Source organism: Rissa tridactyla, chromosome Z (assembly GCF_028500815.1).
Source record: "Rissa tridactyla isolate bRisTri1 chromosome Z, bRisTri1.patW.cur.20221130, whole genome shotgun sequence".
Classification (NCBI taxonomy): Eukaryota; Metazoa; Chordata; class Aves; order Charadriiformes; family Laridae; genus Rissa; species Rissa tridactyla.
Window position 1 is genome coordinate 88,164,217 of NC_071497.1, and position 17,912 is coordinate 88,182,128.

Sequence of the window (17,912 nt, forward strand, 5' to 3'; positions counted from 1 at the left end):
CACATCACCACCACCGTCTCCAGGTCTTCTTGCCCGACGGTGACTTCCGTCCGGGTGTCATCCTTCTTGCTGAGAGTTTTCTCTCAGCCTTGAGGCGCGTTGTTTTTAGCGTTCTGTGTAGTCTTGGTCTGTGATTGTGTGTGTGTGTGTCTGTCTGTCTGGCTCGGAGCCCCCCTGCCCGGGTGTGCAGAGTCCAGGGCAGGCAGAATAGTGATGAGAGTCTATAGTTAATATGTGGATCTGTCGAGACTGAGGCAAAGGTTGGGTAGTCATCTAGAATCGACGTGCTCTCAGTAGGTTGGGTGCGTGGGTTTTTCATTAGTGGGTGTTGGCGTAAGCAGAGCTCAGTCAGAGAGGCTGTTCATGGTTAGCAAAGGAGATAATATCTCAAAGATGTTCAGGCTGCTTTGTGTGGGGTGTAATGTTTGTGGGCTTACTTCTTTTTTTGTTTTGGTGGCAGGCTGTAGTTGGATCTAATTGAACAGTGTTCTGAAGTAGAAACAAGACCTTTGGAATTAAGCTATCGATCTGCATCAGCGTAATGTTTGACTGATTTTTTATCTCTTTGTAGATGTGGAGAGACAAGATGTGCAGGGTGATGCAGTAGAGCAGAGAGGAGCGCTGTACGGAGGTGGCTCGGCTTGTGGTATTAGAGGGAAGATGTCACTGGCACCTCTATGAATACAACTGGGTACTTTTTTTTTTTTTTCATGTGAATGTGAGGTTGCGTAGCCATGTGCGAATGTGCTGGTCTGAGGTACAACAGAGCCAATTATCCTTTCAGTAATTTTACTGTTCGGGTAAGTCTCTTCTAACTAACCGAACTCTCTGAAGATAGTGACGTATTTTTCAGGTCCTATCGGCTTCCGGAGTGCTAAGAGCATATATTTACACTTAATGCCAAGGGATGCTATGCGGAGAGGTTCTTGGTTATACTTATTGCTGTAACAACCTGTGTCAGGTAACTGTGTGAGCCATGTTGGAGGGTCGGAAGCGGAAAAGCGTAGAGGGGTCACACCCGCAGTGAAGAGCGGTCAGGAGCGGTGACCCGAATCCGACTGACGGGGTATTCCATCCCATCCTCATCGCGCTCAGTATAAAAGCTTGAGGGATCAAAGGGGTCGGTACCTTTCCTTCAACATCCAGCGTCTGAGGACTCCTCTGTCCGTTTGTCATCCTTTCATCCCAATTCATGCGTTTGTGCAACCAATCTGGCCTCCAGTTTCCATCTGTTGCTGACTCCAGTCTCGGACTTTCCCCATGCCTGCCAGTGAAGCGATGGTCATCCTGGGAGCTTGATACTGTGTTGTGTATATATTATACATATTTCCTTGTTTTCTTGTTACTGTTGTCTTTTGTTGGTATTATTTTTCTGTTAACATTTCATTACAGTACACTTTCTTTTTCAATTGATAAATCCCTCTCATTCTTTTCTCCCGTGCGGAAAAAAGTTAAAAGGGAGCATCTGTCGCTTGTTTTAATGCCCGGCCTAAACTGCGACAGCAACGACGGTTAGGGCGCAGGAGCGGACTCGGCCGAGGAGAGCGGCAGCCTAGAGCATCGGCTCTTTCTCAGCCGCTGTATTACAAGCGGCGCACGAGCCTCTGCTTGCACTCTGTCCGTCGGTCCTAGCCAGAACACAGTTCTGGCAGAAGTCGGGTAATATGCGTGGTCTCGCTAGAAGTGCTGTATGACCCATTGTGGGTTTTCTTTTACAAGGAAGCTAAAGCACGTTGAGTCTTGATAAAAATATTGTTATTGCGTTTAATGATCTACTTTCCTCTGTAGGCTAGTGTGACATGTATCTCTTTCTATCTACACCCTGCAAAAGTTTAAGTTTACTTCTCTACCGGGTCCCGTTGCTGACACAAGTGACGTAGCTGTAGTAAAAAAGCATGTATTGTCATTTCCCGTAAGGGTTGCTTTCTCCGTTTTGTCGTTTTGCACGCTGTAATCTTCAAGCATGTGAGAAAAGGCGCAGCCGCGCCTCTGGCAGACTTTATGCCTTCTGCTGGTCGGCTGGCCCCTTTCCCAGGTGCTGGTGGGAAGGGCAGTGGGCGGGGCCCGGGGTGCAGGAACCAGGGCCTCTGCTGGGGCAGCTCATTCCGCCACCAGGCGTCTCCAGGGTCGCAGCTCCGCCGGTCCTTCAGTCGATTGCAGCTTTGGAGCTGGCTCAGCTCCTGGGGCGGAGATGTTATCCCACTTAGAGAATCGCAGGTAAGAAGCTGGAGGTGGTAAGACCTTGAGGACCAGGTGAGGTCTGGCAGCATGTAGAGTAGAGAGCGGTCTCGTATGCTGCTTCTCTTCCTTGTGGTTTTTCAGGTCAGTCACGTTGTAGTGAGCGTTCAGAGGTGGCGGGATGGTTTAACGGTATGGTTTTCTTTATTCCAGGTGCGGCGTGTTTTCCTGGAAGCCCTGACCGTATTGAAGATGGAATTTTATTTGGTTTCTTTTTTCCACGGGTTTTGCTGCGTCCCAGGTAAGATAACGATAGCACTTGTCTTAATCAGGCAGATGATGAGATCACTTTGCAGGGACTGGGTGAGCATCTTGTCTGCAGCTGTAGATGGAGTTTTCGCATTTCTCAGGAAAGGAAGAGGAATGTAAGGTATAATGTCTTTCAGGGTGTAGGACCGCTTGTCGCCTTCCCCCACAGCGTGCAGGGTACGGCTTTCAGGAGGCTGACGGTCTTGTGGAGGAGGCGTCTTCTCTCAGGATGCTTACTGCTTGTGTTGTGGCTGCTGTTGTGGGATTTTTTTTTTTTTTTTTCCTTTTGGAGAGGGAGAGGAGGAAGCTGGTGACCGCAGGAATGTATCGGATGGCTGGTTTTTGTGGACTGCATCGAGGAAGGATTTGGACGCTGCCCGGGCATCCAAAAGTTAAGTAGAGAGTCAGGCGCCGGAGAGGGGCCGAGGTGGACAATTGCAAAATGGGGTCTTTGACGTTAGCGTAGTGAGGATGGCTGTCCCGGGGCACAGTCATATTTGGGAAGGTAAAGGATGTGGCTTACTGTTCAGTGTGACGCTAGCGCGTCCCGGGCAGGACAGTTCCAGCCTGTGTGTGTTGTCGTGTCATTTGTGTGGTCCGTATTCTGCATCTTAGCCCTTTCTTGGGTCTCGAGGTCATCTTTAAGCTCAACGACCGTGGTGTGAGGACTCGAGCATCATCCTTAGGGTCTCGAATGCTCGGATCTGTGGGCATAGCACTACTCGGCTGCTGCTCTTCTTGTGTTAGCATCTTAAAGAATGCATCGGTCTTGTGTCTCGGAAGTTTCTGGACGACCCACTTCCGTGACTGGGATTTCTTCCCTGCATCGTTATGTTCTTAGGTCTTGAAGCCAGGCTTCCTGCGCATACATCTTGTCGGGCTCGACAATCCCTTCTCATCAGGGACCGTGAAGTCCTATATTTTATTTCAGGGGGTTCTGAAGAGCCTCTTCACATCATCGCCACTGCAGTCCGGCAGGTCTTCTTGCCCGATGGTGACTTTGGTCCCGGCGTCATTCTTCTTGCTGAGAGTTTTCTCTCATCTTTTCAGGCGTGTCTTTCATGGTGGTCTTCATAGTGTTGGTCTACGACTGTGTGTGTTTGGCTTGGGGCTGCCCTGCCCGGGTGCGTAGTGTCCAGGGTAGTCAGAATCACTATGAGAGTCTGTAGTGAATATGAGGATCTGCCTAGACCCAGGCAAAGTTTGCGTAGTCGTTTCAAATCGATTAGGTCTCAGGAGGCTGTGTGGACGGGTGTTTCATTAGCGGGCGCTGGCATAAGCGGAGCTAATTCAGAGAGGGTGTTCACGGTTAGTGAAGGAGACAGTATCTCAAAGATGGTAAGGCTGCTTTCTGTGGGGTTTAATTTTCTGGGCTTACTTTTTTTTTTTGGATGGCAGTTGGACTTAGGTGAATTTAGTTGGACTTAGGTGAACAGGGTTCCTAAGTAGAAACAAGACCTTTGGAATTAAGGTACTGCGCCGCATTAGGGTAATGTTTGATATTGGTGTGTTTTTTCTGATGCAGAGAGATGAGATGGACAGGGCGATGCAGGGGAGCCGACAGGAGTGCGGTACAAAGGTGGCTCGGCACGAGGTAATAAAGGGAAGATGTGACCGGTGGCTCCATGAATACATTTGGCCACTTCTTTTTTTTTAATGTGCATATGAGGTTACGTAGCCATGTGCAGGTCTGAGGTACAATAGAACCAGTGTTGTTTTCAGTCATTTTACTCTTCAGGTAAGTCTCTTCCAACAAACTGAACTGTCTGAAGATAATGATGTATTTTTCAGGTAGTATCTGCCTTCAGAGCGCCAAGACCTCGTATTTACACTTAATGCGAAGGGATGCCATGCGGAGAGGCTCTTGCTTATACTTATTGCTGTAACAGTGTAGCTCAGCTCACTTTTATATATGCCCTGTTGGAGGGTCGGAAGCGGAAAAGCATAGAGGGGTCGCACCCATCGTGAAGAGTAGACAGGACCGGTGACCCGAACCTGACTGATGGGGTATCGCATCCCATCGTCATCACGCTCAGTATAAAAGCGGAGGGATCGAAGGGGTCGGTACCTTTGCTTCAGCGGCTGGTGTCCGAGGACTCCTCCGTCCAACAGGGTTTGATCCTGATCCATGCATTTATGCAACCAGATCCAGAATCCGGTTCCAATCCATTGCCGTGTCCAGTCTCGGACTTTGCCCGTGCCTGCCGGTGAAGCGATGGTCATCCTGGGAGCCTGATACTGGCTTGTATGTATATTTTATTTTTTTCCTGTTATTGTTGTCTCTCCTGGGTATTACTTTTCTGTTTATGGTTCATGATGAAAGAGTTCAGTTTCTCTTTCAGTTCCTAAGTCTCCCTCACGTTCTTTCCTTCCTCAGGAGAGAAGTTAACAGAGAGCATCTGTCACTTGGTTTAATGCCCAGCATAAACTGCGACAGCAACGACGGTTAGGGCGCCGGAGCGGACTCGGCTGAGGAGAGCGGCAGCCTAGAGCATCGGCTCTTTCTCAGCTGCTGTATTACAGGTGGCGCACGAGCCTCTGCTTGCACTCTGTCCGTCTGTCCTAGCCAGAACGTAGTTCTGGCAGAAGTCGGGTAATACGCGGGGTCTCGATAGAAGTGACGTGTGGCCGCGCTAACATTGTGGGTTTTCTTTTACAAGGGATCGGAAGACATGGTGTTTTCTTTTAAAAACGTGGTTATCGGGCCTAATGATCTACTTGCCTATGGAGGTTAGGATGATGTCTTTCTCTTTCTGTCTACGCCCTGCAAAAGTTTGTTTAAGTTTACGTACCTACCGGGCCCTCTTGCTGACGCAATTGATGTAGCTGTAATAAAAGAGGACGTGTTGTCATTTCCTCTAAGGGTCGCTTTCTCCGTTTTGGTGTTTTGCATGCTGTACTTTTCAGGCCTGTGAGGAAAGGCCGCTTCTCTGGCAGGCTCTATGGCTTCTGGAGGTCAGCCGGGCCCCTTTCCCAGGTGCTGGTGGGAAGGGCGGTGGGCGGGGCCCGGGGTATATAACCCACAGCCTCTGCTGGGGCACCTCATTCTGCTGCCGGGCGTCTCCAGGGTCGGAGCTTCGCCGGTCCTTCAGTCGATTGCAGCTTTGGAGGTGGCTCAGCTCCTGGGGCGATGTTATCCCACTTAGAGAATAGCAGGTAGGAAGCTGGAGGTGGTAAGACCTTGAGGACCAGGTGAGGTCTGGCAGCATGTAGAGTAGAGAGCGGTCTCGTATGCTGCTTCTCTTCCTTGTGGTTTTTCAGGACAGTCACGTTGTAGTGAGTGTTTCAGGGGCAGCGAGATGGTTTAAGGGTATAGTTTTCTCTTTTCCAGGCACGGCGTATTGTCGTGGAATCCCTGAGTGCATTGAAGATGGACCTTTCTTGGGGAGGTTTTTTTTTTTCCACCGGCTTTGCCATATCCCGGGTAAGACACCGATAGAATTTTTCTAAATTGGGCAGATGAGATTACTACGCAGGGACCAGGTGAGCATCTTGTCTGCAGCCGTAGATGGAGTTTTCACATTTCACAGGAAAGCAGCAGGGCCATAAGGTATAACCTCTTTCAGGCTGTGGGGCACCTGTTCAATTGCCCCCGCATTGTGCAGGGTACCGCCGTGTCCCTGGAGCCTTTGCGGCTTGCAGCAGGCCCCCGGTGTAGGTCGGGTCAGGGCTTTGCTGACTCTCTGGGTCTGCAGCAGAGCCCGGAGTCCGTGGGAAGACAGAAGATAGGAGTTGATGGTGTGGCGGTTTGGCAGAAGCGAAGTGGTAATGTTGTGTTTCTTGGTCTCTTAGGTGCTGTGAATAACTATCACCACAGTCTCCGACTCCGGAATAGGCGCGGAGCGGGCAAGCAGAATGCCACGGTGTTTGTGAGGCTGACGGTGTCGTGGAAGAGGTTGGCATCTCCTCTCAGGATGCTTATTGCTGGTGCTGTGGCTGCCTCTGGGATTATTTTTTCTTTTCCTTTTGCAGAGGGAAGAGGAGGGACCTGGTGACTGTGGAAATGTATCGGGTGGCTGGTTTTTGCAGACCGCATTGAAGAAGGATCCAGATGCCTGGCCCTCCAAAAGCTAAGTTGACAGTCAGGCGATGGAGAGAGGCTGAGGTGGACTTTTGCAAAATGGTGTCTTTGATGTTAGCGTAGTGGCGAGGGCTGTCCCGGGGCACAGTCATATTTGGGAAGGCAAAGAATGTTGCTTACTGTTCAGTGTGACGCTAGCGCGTCCCAGGCAGGGCAGTTCCAGCCTGTGCGTGTTGTCATGTTGTTCATGTGGTCTGTGTTGTGTATCTTAGCCCTTTCTTGGGTGTCGAGGTCATCTTTGAGCTCCAGGAGCACAATGTGGGGCCCCAGGCATCATCCTTAGGGTCTCGAACGCTCGGGCCTGTGGGCGTAGCACCATTCGGCTGCCGCTCTTCTTGCGTCAGCATCTTAAAGCGTGCATCGGTCTTGTCTCAGAAGTTTCCAGACGGCCCACTTCCACGACTGGGATTTCTTCCCTGCATCGTTACGTTCTTAGGTCTTGAAGGCAGGCTTCCTGCACGCCCATCTTAGTGGGCTCAACAGTCCATTCTTATTACGTACCATCATGTTCTACAGCTTGTTTCAGGGGGTTCCGTAGAGCGTCTTCACATCGACATCATCACAATCCCCCAGATTTTCTTGCACGACGGTGACTTTGGTCCCGTTGTCATCTTTCTTGCTGAGAGTTTTCTGTCGTCTTTGAGGCGCGTCGTTCGTAGCGTTCTGTGTAGCGTCTGTCTGCAACCGTGAGTGTTTGGCTCGGGGCTGCCCTGCCCGGGTGCGTAGTGTCCAGGGTGGGCGGAGTCGTGTGGAGAGTCTCCACGTGGTACATGAATCTCTGTAGATCGGGGCAAAGGTGTTAGAGTCATCTCAGGGTAGCCATCAGGAGGTGGTGTGGACAGCTCTTGCATTTTTGTTGTTTGGGAAGAGCACAGGCATGTTGGAAAGGCAATACAGCAGTAGTGAAGAAGAGTTCCTGTGGAAGAGGGTATGGCTGGTTTTGGTGTGGTTTTTTTTTGTTATTTTCTTTGTGTACGGTTGTATTTGGACCTTAAATGGTATTTGTAAAAAGGTGCAGGAGTTTCTGTTGTTATGACTCTATTGCTCTGCCTCAACGTGGTTTCTCTAATGTCATTCTTGCAGATGCAACAGGACAAGCTTGGCAGGGCAGCGTAGGATAGGGGAGCAACGTAAGAAGGTGGGTCAGCACGTGGTGTTAGAGAGAAGATGGGGCTTTGAGTACTGTATGTATTGGTTCTTTCCGATTTGAAGTTTTGAAGCAATGAATGACATGGGATGTGGGGACGGGGATGAGTCAGTCAAGGTCAGCAGCGACGGGTGGGCTGAAGTATCACATCCTCCTCAGAGGGAGCAACTTTCAAGTTTGAAGCAACCCGTGTCGGTTGGGTTTTACAGGCGCTTTGCGAGCCTTCAGGTTGCATGCCTCAGGGGAGGACGGGCGAGCGAGGCGAGGGAGCGGGAGATGGGAATTTGTAGGGTTTTGGGCGGTATCTCAGCATGCGTTTCTTTGGTTGGCGTGACACGCAGGGTCAGAGGAGCGATGCTGCACGCCCACTGAGTAGTCCCAGCAAGTGAGGCGCTTGTGGACCTGTTGGTGTCTAATAGCAAAGTACTATGTTGCAGCTCAGTGGAGTGTTTGTCTTTGGTTTTGCAGGCACCACAGGCATCCGGAGCCGGACGAGCGTTGGAGGTGTGCTGGGTAGTAGAGAGGTAGCGAGTGGGGGTGGTGGTTTCCCGTAAGCTCAACAGTAATATTGTGTGTCTTAGGTGTTTTAGGTGCCAGAACCAGAGAGTGCCACAAAGTCCGAATCTGGAATCCACGAGGAGCAGGTGAGCAGAAGGGTGCGGCGCATATGATGCGGGGGATATTGCAGTACAACTTAGTGTTGACGGATGCGATGGTGCCCGACGGCACCGTTTTGTGCAAATTGGGGTTCCTTTGTTTGTTTTTGCAGATGATGAAGAGGAAACCCAGTGCCTCCAGGATGAATCGATTTGATATATGGTAACTCTTTTTTTTTTTTTTTTTTCTTGTTGAGCAGGGCTCCAGAGTCCCGGCCCTCAGCGAAGTTGAGGTACCGGCAGTGGAGCTTCCTTGGGGAGGGGATGGGACAGGGTGGGAAATAGCAGCAAGGCATTTAAAAGTGAGCGTAGTGCCCCAGGCTGTCTAGGAGCGGTGCCCTTTGGGCACGTCAGCGGAGCCGTAATTGTCCTGACCGTTATGTGACACTGTTTTGCATTGCACTGCCTTGTATTGTGTGTAGCCTGGAATTGTATTGCTCTGTAGTGTTCTCGTCTGCAGTCTCAGATGGTCTAGCATGGTAACGCCTGTATTCCGTTACGTCTTGCGCTGTATTGCTCGGTCATTGTCTTGACAGCCATCTGAGATTGTCATGTTGTACCGTTCGCCATGTTGTTACTTTGGATTGTTCTGCATCTGACTGTATTGCACTGCCGGGCTCTGTGTTGTTTTTGAGTTGCGTTGCTCTGTAACTGTCTTGACTGCTGTCTGAGACTGTCTTGCATTGTATGCTTATGTATTGTTTGTTTTGTGTCGTATTGTGTATTTGAAATAGTATTGCATTGCCCGGCTCTGTATCGGTCTTGCATTGTAGCGCCCCGTAATTGTGTTGACCGGCACGTCAGACCGCGTTGCATCGTATAGTTCTGTATTTTGTGTGGCTTTCCATCAGTCTGTACTTTAAATTGTATCACTTTGCCTGCCCGTATCTCGGTTTCGTGTCGTATTGCTTAGTCATTGTCTTGACTGCCATCTGAGATGATCAGGTACAGTAGCCTTCCATATTTTGTTTTGAATCGCACGGTTGCGTATTTGAACCTCTGTTGCGTCGCCTGGCCGTGTTTTGGTTTTGCAGCATATGGCTTTGTCATTGTCTTGACAGCTGTCCGATATATTCTGTCATCATTCTGCATGGTACTAAGGATTTTTTTTTTTATTCGGTTGTTCTTCCTTTGACCATGTATTGCATTGTTCTGCCCTGTATCACGGTACGTCCCAAATCATTTCGGTCTGTCACTGTTTTGACTGTCACGTGAGACACTCTGGCATTGCATCCTTAAGTATTTTGTTGTGTATTTGAAGGCTGTGTATTTGAAATTGTATTGTATTGTTTGGCGCTATTTCAGTTTTGCATCACATCACTCTGTATTTTCCTTAACCGCCATCGGAAACCATCTCGCACGGTATTGTTCCGTATGTTGTTTCTTTAACAGATTGTTTTGTACGTGACCATATATTGCGTTGTCGGGCAGGGCATTGTTTTCAGCATTATATCGCTCTGTAATTTCCCCGCTGGCCGTCTGGGATGGTTTTGCAGGGTACCGCCCCGTATCGCGTTTCGTCTTGCGTTGCATTGCCCCGCAATCGTCTCGACTGCCATCTCAGGCCGTCTGCCATTGTAATCGCTGTATTGTGGGTTTTTTCATTCGTCGTTCTTAAGTTACCCTATGTATTTTATTGTATTGCCCTGTATTGTGTTACGTATTGCATGGTATTGCTCTGCATATGTCTTGCCTGCCATCTGAGACCGTGGAGTTTTACTGTTTGATATGTTGTTTCCGGAACGGATTGTTTTGTATCTGACCACATATTGCCTTGCCGGGCAGCGTGTTGTTTTTGCATTATGTCGCTCAGTAATGTCCTCGACTGCCATTTGAGACGGTCTTGTATATTGGAAATAGTATTGCTCCGCCTGGGTCAGTATCAGTTTTGCATCGTGTTGCCCCGTCACGCTCTTGACTGCTATGTGATCTATTCTGGCATTGTACCACACCGCATTGCGTGTTTTTTTTTAATCGGTTGTTCTTTGACTGCGTAATGCCTTGTAATGCCCTCTATTGTGTTACGTCTGGCATTATATTGCCCCATCATAGCGTTGACTGCCTTCTGATCTGTTTGGGCCTCGTACCACACTGTATTGCGGGTTTTTGAATCGGTTGTCCTTCATTTGGCTTTCTAACGCCTCGTACCGCCCTGTGTTGTGTAACATCTCGCATTATATTGCCCCTTTTTAGTCTCGACTGCATTCTGATCTACTCCGGCATCGCACCACACTGTATTGTGTGTTTTTTAATCGGTTCTTCTTTATTTGACTGCGTAATGCCTTGTACTGCTCTGTATTGTGTTACTTCTCGCATTATAGTGCTGTCACTGTCTTGACTGCCTTCTGATCTTTTCTGGTATTACAGTTGAACGTATGCTGGGTTTTTTAATCGGTTGTTCTTCATTTGGCTGCACGGTGCCTTGTTACCGCCTGGTATGGTGCTGCATCTTGCATCGTATCGCCCTGTCATTGTCTCGACGGTCGTTTTACACGTTCTGTCCTAGGACCGCGCCGTATTGTGAATTCTTTTATGGGTTGTTGTTTCTTTGACTGTATCGCCTGGTAGGGCCCGTATCGCGTTACGTCTTGCCTTGTATCGCTCTGTCATTGTGGCGACTGACATCTGATATATTCTACCATTGTATGGCACTGTGCCGTCAATTCTTTCATCGTCTGTTCTGCATTTGATTGTATGTTGCCTTGTACCGCCCTGTGTAAGGTTCGATCTTGCATTGTATCGCCCTGTCATTGTCTTGCCAGTTATTTTAGACTGTCTGGCACTGTATTGTGCAATTTATAACCAGTTGTTCTGTATTTGACCGCTGTTGCGATGTCATCCCCCTTTTTCGCCCAGGCCGCTGCTTAAGCTAAAAGGACCAGCAGGAGTCACTACGAGTGGCACTTGAACTTTTGGGAATGGCTGGCAACAGAGTCAAAACACTAAGTCAGTTAGGTTAGTGTATAACTAGCGGACAGACCAAGAGCCCTTTGAGCTTTCTTGCAAGGCAGCGGCCTGTTCGCCATCATTTCCCGGGGATACTCACTTAAGGTTCTGCTCTTCGAGGCTGAGAGATGCCTTGCCACAACAGATTCTGGGTAAGTGACTAGCATGCCAGATTTAGCAATCTTAGCTGAGCGATATAAAGGGTTTGATCACGGAGATATGATACTTTAAGAGGTAAACCGTTGCCCAAGGCCGGGGCAAGGATGTGATCCAGCCGCACCTCGACTCCTCTCGGAGAAGGAGTTTAGAAAGCCAGGGGGTCCTTTCCGAGCCTCGTGACTCAAGGGCAGGGTCTCCCTGACAGCTCGTCTGACCCTGGCCCCTAGGCAGTAAATAACCCGGGGTGCGTGGCCATGGAATCTGGTAAAGTTGCCATCACATGCGCTGCTACCTTTGTTGAATCACTGCTGTTATGTTTGTAAATGTTTCTCTACCTCTCTCTTAGGAGTGAATTTTATCACTGTGCCGCCACAACTGCATATTGCCTGTGCTACGTCTTGCATTGTATTGCCCTGTCGTCTTGACGGTCACGTTAGAGAATCTGTTCTAGGACTGGACTGTATTGTGATGTCTTTCATGGGTTCTTATGTGGCTGTGTATTGCCTCGTACTGCCCCGTGTGGTGTTACGTCTTCCATTGTATCGCTCTGTTGTTGTCTTCACTGCCATCTGATGTATTCTGCCATGTAGGCCACCATATTGTCACTTCCTTCATCAGCTGTTTTTTATTTGACGGTGTATTGCATTGTACTGCCATGTACGCCGTTACGCTCTCTCGCATTGTATTGTCCTGTCATTGTCGGGTTTGTGACTTTAGACTTTGTGTTTAAAACTTTCACAGTCCACTGCAGTCCAAAAATTGGCTGTTGTTTATTGAACTGTGTATTCGTTAAACAATTCCCAATCCCGTGCAGTCCTAGAATTGTTTGTTGTTTATTTGAGCGGGTATTGGCTTGTGCTGACCCGTATAGTGCTATGTCTGGTGTTGGATTACCCCGTCATTGTTTGGATTGTCATTTCAGCCATTGTGTTAAAAAATTCTCAAGACTGTGCAGTTCTGGACTCCTTTTCTTTTTATTTCACCATTTATCGGATTGTAGTGCCCGGTATACTGTTAGGTCTTGCGTTGTATTGCTCTGGACCCGTCTTGATTGATATCTGATATGTCCTCTCATTGGAGCGTGCTGTCTCGTCAGTTTTGTATGCAGTTCTAGAATCGTTTTCTTTGTATTTCACCATGTATCGGATTGTAGTGCCTGGTATACTGTTAGGTCTTGCATTGTATTGCTCTGGACCCGTCTTGATTGATATCTGATATGTCCTCTCATTGCAGTGCGCTGTCTCGTCAGTTTTGTATGCAGTTCTAGAATCATTTCTCTGTATTTCACCGTGTATCGCATTGTAGTGCCCGGTATACTGTTACATCTTGCATTGTATTGCTCTGGACGCGTCTCGAATGATATCTGATATTTTCTATCATTAGAGCACGCTTTCTCGTCAGTTTTCTAATGGGTTGTTCCCTGTTTGACTGCAGATTGCATTCTACCGCCCCCTATAATGTTATGTCTTGGATTCTGTTGCTCAGTCACTTTATTGAGTGCCATCTGCGACCGGGCTTGCAGCGTACTCGTCTGTGGGTTTTCGATTGTCGGTTCATTATTTGACTACCTCTTGCCTCGTCCTGCCCCGTGTTGTGTTTTGTCTTGCATTGTATTGGTATTGCCCTGTAATCGCCCTGACGACCGTCTGATCCGTTCCGGTACGTGCCACTTGGTATTGCGGTTTTCTTAAACGTTTGTTCTTTATTTGGCTGCGTATTGCCTTGTAGTGCCCTGTATGGTGTTCTGTCTTGCGTTGCATTGCCCCGTCGTCCTCTTCACTGTCATTGTGGACGCTCTGGGATAGTAGCCATCTGTATCGTGGGGGTTTTACCGGGTGCTCTTTCTTTGACCACCGTGTATTGCCGTGCTACCGCCTTTGTGTTGGGTCTCGAATTGTATTGCCGCATCATTGTTTTGACTGCCATCTGATGCGTCTGAGCATTAGACCGTCCTCTCTTGTCTTACGTTGTGCGTTGTATTGCTCTGTCGGTATCTTGCCTGCTGTCTGACCTCTGTTGGCGTTGGAAGGCACAGTATTGTGGGTCCCTTCGTGGGTTATTTATTTGACTGACTATTGCACTGTACTGCGCTGTGTAAAGTTACGTCTCGGATTCTGTTGTCCTGTAACTGTCTCGACCGCCACCTGACGCCCTGTGGGATGGTGCTGCCCTGTGTGTTGGGGTTTTGCCAGGTTGTTCTTTCTTTCATTCTGTTTTGCATTGTACTGCCCTGTGCTGTGTTACGTTTGGCATTGTATTGCCATATAATAGTCCTGAGTGATATATTCTGGCATGGTACTGCACTGTATTGTGGGTTTTTTTAAGGGGTGGTTGTTTACATGCCTGTGTTTTTTCCTTGTAGTGCCCCATATCGTGTTTTGTCTTGCGTTGTATTGCCCTGTCATTGTTTCAACAGTCATTTTATATGTTCTGTCCTAGGACTGCACTGTATTGTGACTTCTTTAATAGGTGGTTGTTTCTTTGACCGTGCAGTGTCTTGTAGTGCCTTGTATCGTGTTATGCCTTGCGTTGTATTGCTCTGTTGTTGTCTCAACTGACATCTGATAGATAGTCTGCCATTGTATGGCACTGTACCGTGAATTCTTTCATTGTCGGTTCTTTATTTGATCGTGTATGGCGCTGTACTGCCCTGGATAACTTTGTCTTGCATTGTGTTGCCCTGACGATGTTGTCTTGCTTGTTATTTTAGATTGTCTGGGATTGTACTGCACTGTATTGTGAGTTTCTGAATTAGTTCTTTGGTTGTGTGTTCCATAGTACTGTCCTGTACTGCGTTATGCATTGCATTGCCCTATCATTGTTTTGACGGTCACTTTAAACATTCTGTCGTAGGACTGCACTGTATCGTGAGTGTTTTGATCGGTTGTTCTTAATTTGGCTGTGTATTGCCTTGCGCTGCCGTGCGTTGTGTTATGTCTTGCGTTGTACTGGTTTGTCACTGTTTCAACGTCTTTTAGACTGTCTGGGATTGTACTGCTCTGTGTTGTAAATTATTGAATTGGTTGTTCTTCGTTTGACTGTTGTAGCGGTGTGGTCCCCTCCACCCCTCCCCCCTTTCTCCCCTCCCCACAGGCAACAGAGTCAATGTGCCATCTGGGGTGGGGACCTAGATATCTTTTTCCCAGGCTGATATGACTAAAAGTCAATTAGCTGCCTCTACAAATAGTCAACAGGACAAAGAACCCTTGGAGCTCTCTTGCAAGGCAGTGGTCCGTTCGCCAGCACCTCCCATCGAGTGGGGATGCTCATGTAAGGTTCTGTTCCTTAAGGCTGAGAGATGCCTTGCCGCAACAGATTCTCGGTAAGTGACTAATAACATGGCAAATTTAGCAATCTTAGCTGAGTGGTATAATGGGTTGATGGTGCAGATGTAATCCTTTAGAGGTAAACCGTTGATCAAGTCCGGGGCTAGGAATTGGATCCAGCCGCACCTAGACTCCTCTCTGAGAAGGAGCTTAGAAAACAAGGGGGTCCTTTCCGAGCCTCGTGACTCAACAGGAGGGCCTCCCTGTCAGCTTGTCTGACCCTGGCCCCTAGGCAGTAAATAATCCGGGGTAAGTGGCCGTGGAATCTGGTGAAGTGCTGTCACTTGCGCTGCTACCTTTGTTGAATCACTGTGTGTGTGTTTCTAAATGTTTCTCAACTTCTCTCTCAGGAGTGAAGTGAATCGCTCTGCCCGCAACAACCGCATATTGCCTTCTCTGTCCCCGTATGGTGTCGCGTCTTGCCTTGTATTGCCCCGTCATCATCTTGATTGCCATCTGATCCATTGTGTCATATTAGTGCACTGTATTGTGAATTTTTTAACTGTCTGTTCTTTATTTGGCTAAGTGTCGCCTTGCGCTTGACTGTATTGTGTCACATCTTGCACTGTATTGCCTGGTAATTGTCTTGACTGCTGTCTGAGACTTTTTGAGATTGTACAGCAGCATAGTGTGGGTTTTCTGACTGGCTGTTCTTTATTTGACTGTGTATTGCCTTGGACTGCCCTGCGTGGTGTTCCGTTTGGCGTTGACATTTTCTTGACTGACACGTGGGATTTGCCATTGTACTGTAGTGTGTCTTGGGTATTGTACTTTCCTGTTCTTTATTTGACTGTGTGTTGCCTTGTACTGACCCGCTTAATGTTATGTCTTGCACTGTATTGCCCTGTCATTGTCTTGACAGACATCTGAGACTGTCTGGCATTGTAGTGTGCTGTATTGTGGGTCTTGTAATTGGCTGTCGCTTACTTGTCTGCGTATTGGGTTGTACTGCCCTGTATACTGTAATGTGTGGCATTGTATCGCCCTGTCATTGTCGTAAAGGTCGCTTTGGAGATTGTCATAAGACTGCACTCTGTTGTGAATTTTTTCATCAGTTGTTCTTTGTTTAGCTGCATATTGCCTTGTACTGCCCAGTATTGTGCTAGCCTTCCGTTGTGTCGCTCTGTCATTGTCTTGAACGACATCTGATGTTTTCTAACATTTGATGGCAATGTATTTTCAATTTTTCCATTGGCTGTTCTTTATTTGAGTGTGTAGTGCTGTGCACCTCTCTGTATAATGTTATTTCTTGCACTGTATTGCCCTGTCGTCCTGATTTACTTTAGAGTGTCTGGGATTGTATTGTACTGAATTGTGAGTTTCTTAATTTTTTTTTTCTAAATTGGAGCGCTGTGGTGGTGTGATCCCTCCTTTTTTTCTCTCCCCACCCCCCAGCCCCCTTTTTTTTCCTCTCCTTCCCCGCCACCGCCCTCCATTTTTTTCCCCTCTCTTCCCCGCCGCTGCCCCCTTTTTTTTCCCCTCTCTTCCCCGCCGCCGCCCTCTGTGTTTTTCTCCTCTGCCCTTCTGCCCCCCTCTTATTTTCCTTTTTCTCCCCACAGCCGCCCCCTTTTTTTCCCCTTCTACCCTTCTACCCCCGCCAGACGCCCCCTTTTTTTCTCTTCTGCCCTTCTACCCCTGCCGGCCGCCCCCTTTTCATTTTCCTCTCCTCTTCCTGCCCACGGCCGCCCCCTTTTCATTTTCCTCTCCTCTTCCTGCCCACGGCCGCCCCCTTTTCACTTTCCTCTCCTCTTCCTGCCCACGGCCGCCCCCCTTTTTTTCTTCTCTCCCTACAGCCCCCCTTTTTTCTTCTCTACCCACAGCCGCCCTCTTTTTTCCTCTTCTGCCCCTCTGCCCCCCTTTTTCTTCCCTTCCCCACAGCCGCTCCCTTTTTTTCCTCTCCGCCCCACGGCTCCCCCTTTTTTTTCTCTCCCCACAGGCACCCCTTTTTTTTCTGTCCACCCCTCTGCCCCCCTTTTTTTGTCTTCCCACACACTACCTGTTTTTTTTTTTTTTCCTCCTCTTCCTCCCCAGCCCCCATTTTAATTCTCTTCCCGCGGCCACCCCCCTTTTTTCTCTCCTCTTCTGCCCCTTTTTCCCCCCCCTTTTTTCTCTCCTCTTCTGCCCCTTTTTTCCCCCCCCTTTTTTCTCTCCTCTTCTGCCCCTTTTTTCCCCCCCCTTTTTTCTCTCCTCTTCCGCCCCTTTTTTCCCCCCCCTTTTTTTCGTCGTCTGCCCCCTTTTTCTTCTCTTCTGAATGGCCGCCCCTATTTCTTCCTCTTCCGCCCCGTTTCCCCCCCTTTTTTCTTCTCTCCCCAAGGCTGCCCCCTTTTTTACCTCTTCCGCCCCTCTGCCCCCCTTTTTTTGTCTTCCCACACACTACCTGTTTTTTTTTTTCCTCCTCTTCCTCCCCAGCCCCCATTTTAATTCTCTTCCCGCGGCCACCCCCCTTTTTTCTCTTCTCTTCCGCCCCTTTCCCCCCCCTTTTATCTCTTCTCTTCCGCCCCTTTCCCCCCCCTTTTTTCTCTTCTCTTCCGCCCCTTTTCCCCCCCCTTTTTTCTCTTCTCTTCCGCCCCTTTTCCCCCCCCCTTTTTTCTCTTCTCTTCCGCCCCTTTCCCCCCCCTTTTTTCTCTTCTCTTCCGCCCCTTTTCCCCCCCCTTTTTTCTCTTCTCTTCTGCCCCTTTTTCCCCCCCTTTTCTCTTCTCTTCTGCCCCTTTTTCCCCCCCCTTTTTTCTCTTCTCTTCCGCCCCTTCCCCCTCCTTTTTTCTCTTCTCTTCCGCCCCTTTCCCCCCCCTTTTTTCTCTTCTCTTCCGCCCCTTTCCCCCCCCCTTTTTTCTCTTCTCTTCTGCCCCTTTTTCCCCCCCTTTTCTCTTCTCTTCCGCCCCTTTTCCCCCCCCTTTTTTCTCTTCTCTTCTGCCCCTTTTTCCCCCCCTTTTCTCTTCTTTTCTGCCCCTTTTTCCCCCCCCCTTTTTTCTCTTCTCTTCCGCCCCTTTTTCCCCCCCCTTTTTTCTCTTCTCTTCCGCCCCTTTTTCCCCCCCCTTTTTTCTCTTCTCTTCCGCCCCTTTTCCCCCCCCCTTTTTTTCGTCGTCTGCCCCCTTTTTCTTCTCTTCTTAATG

At 48.8% G+C, this 17,912-nt stretch overlaps 1 long non-coding RNA gene across 1 annotated transcript in view; it reads left to right on the forward strand.

The window, feature by feature from the left end:
- Window positions 1–8,356, forward strand: part of LOC128902736 (uncharacterized) — a 34,411-nt gene extending 26,055 nt beyond the window's left edge. Inside the window, exons 2-3 of the long non-coding RNA XR_008463873.1 lie at window positions 8,184–8,219; window positions 8,297–8,356. This is a non-coding gene — a long non-coding RNA (uncharacterized LOC128902736). The remainder of the gene's footprint in view (window positions 1–8,183; window positions 8,220–8,296) is intronic.
- The last annotated feature ends 9,556 nt before the right edge of the window (window positions 8,357–17,912 follow it).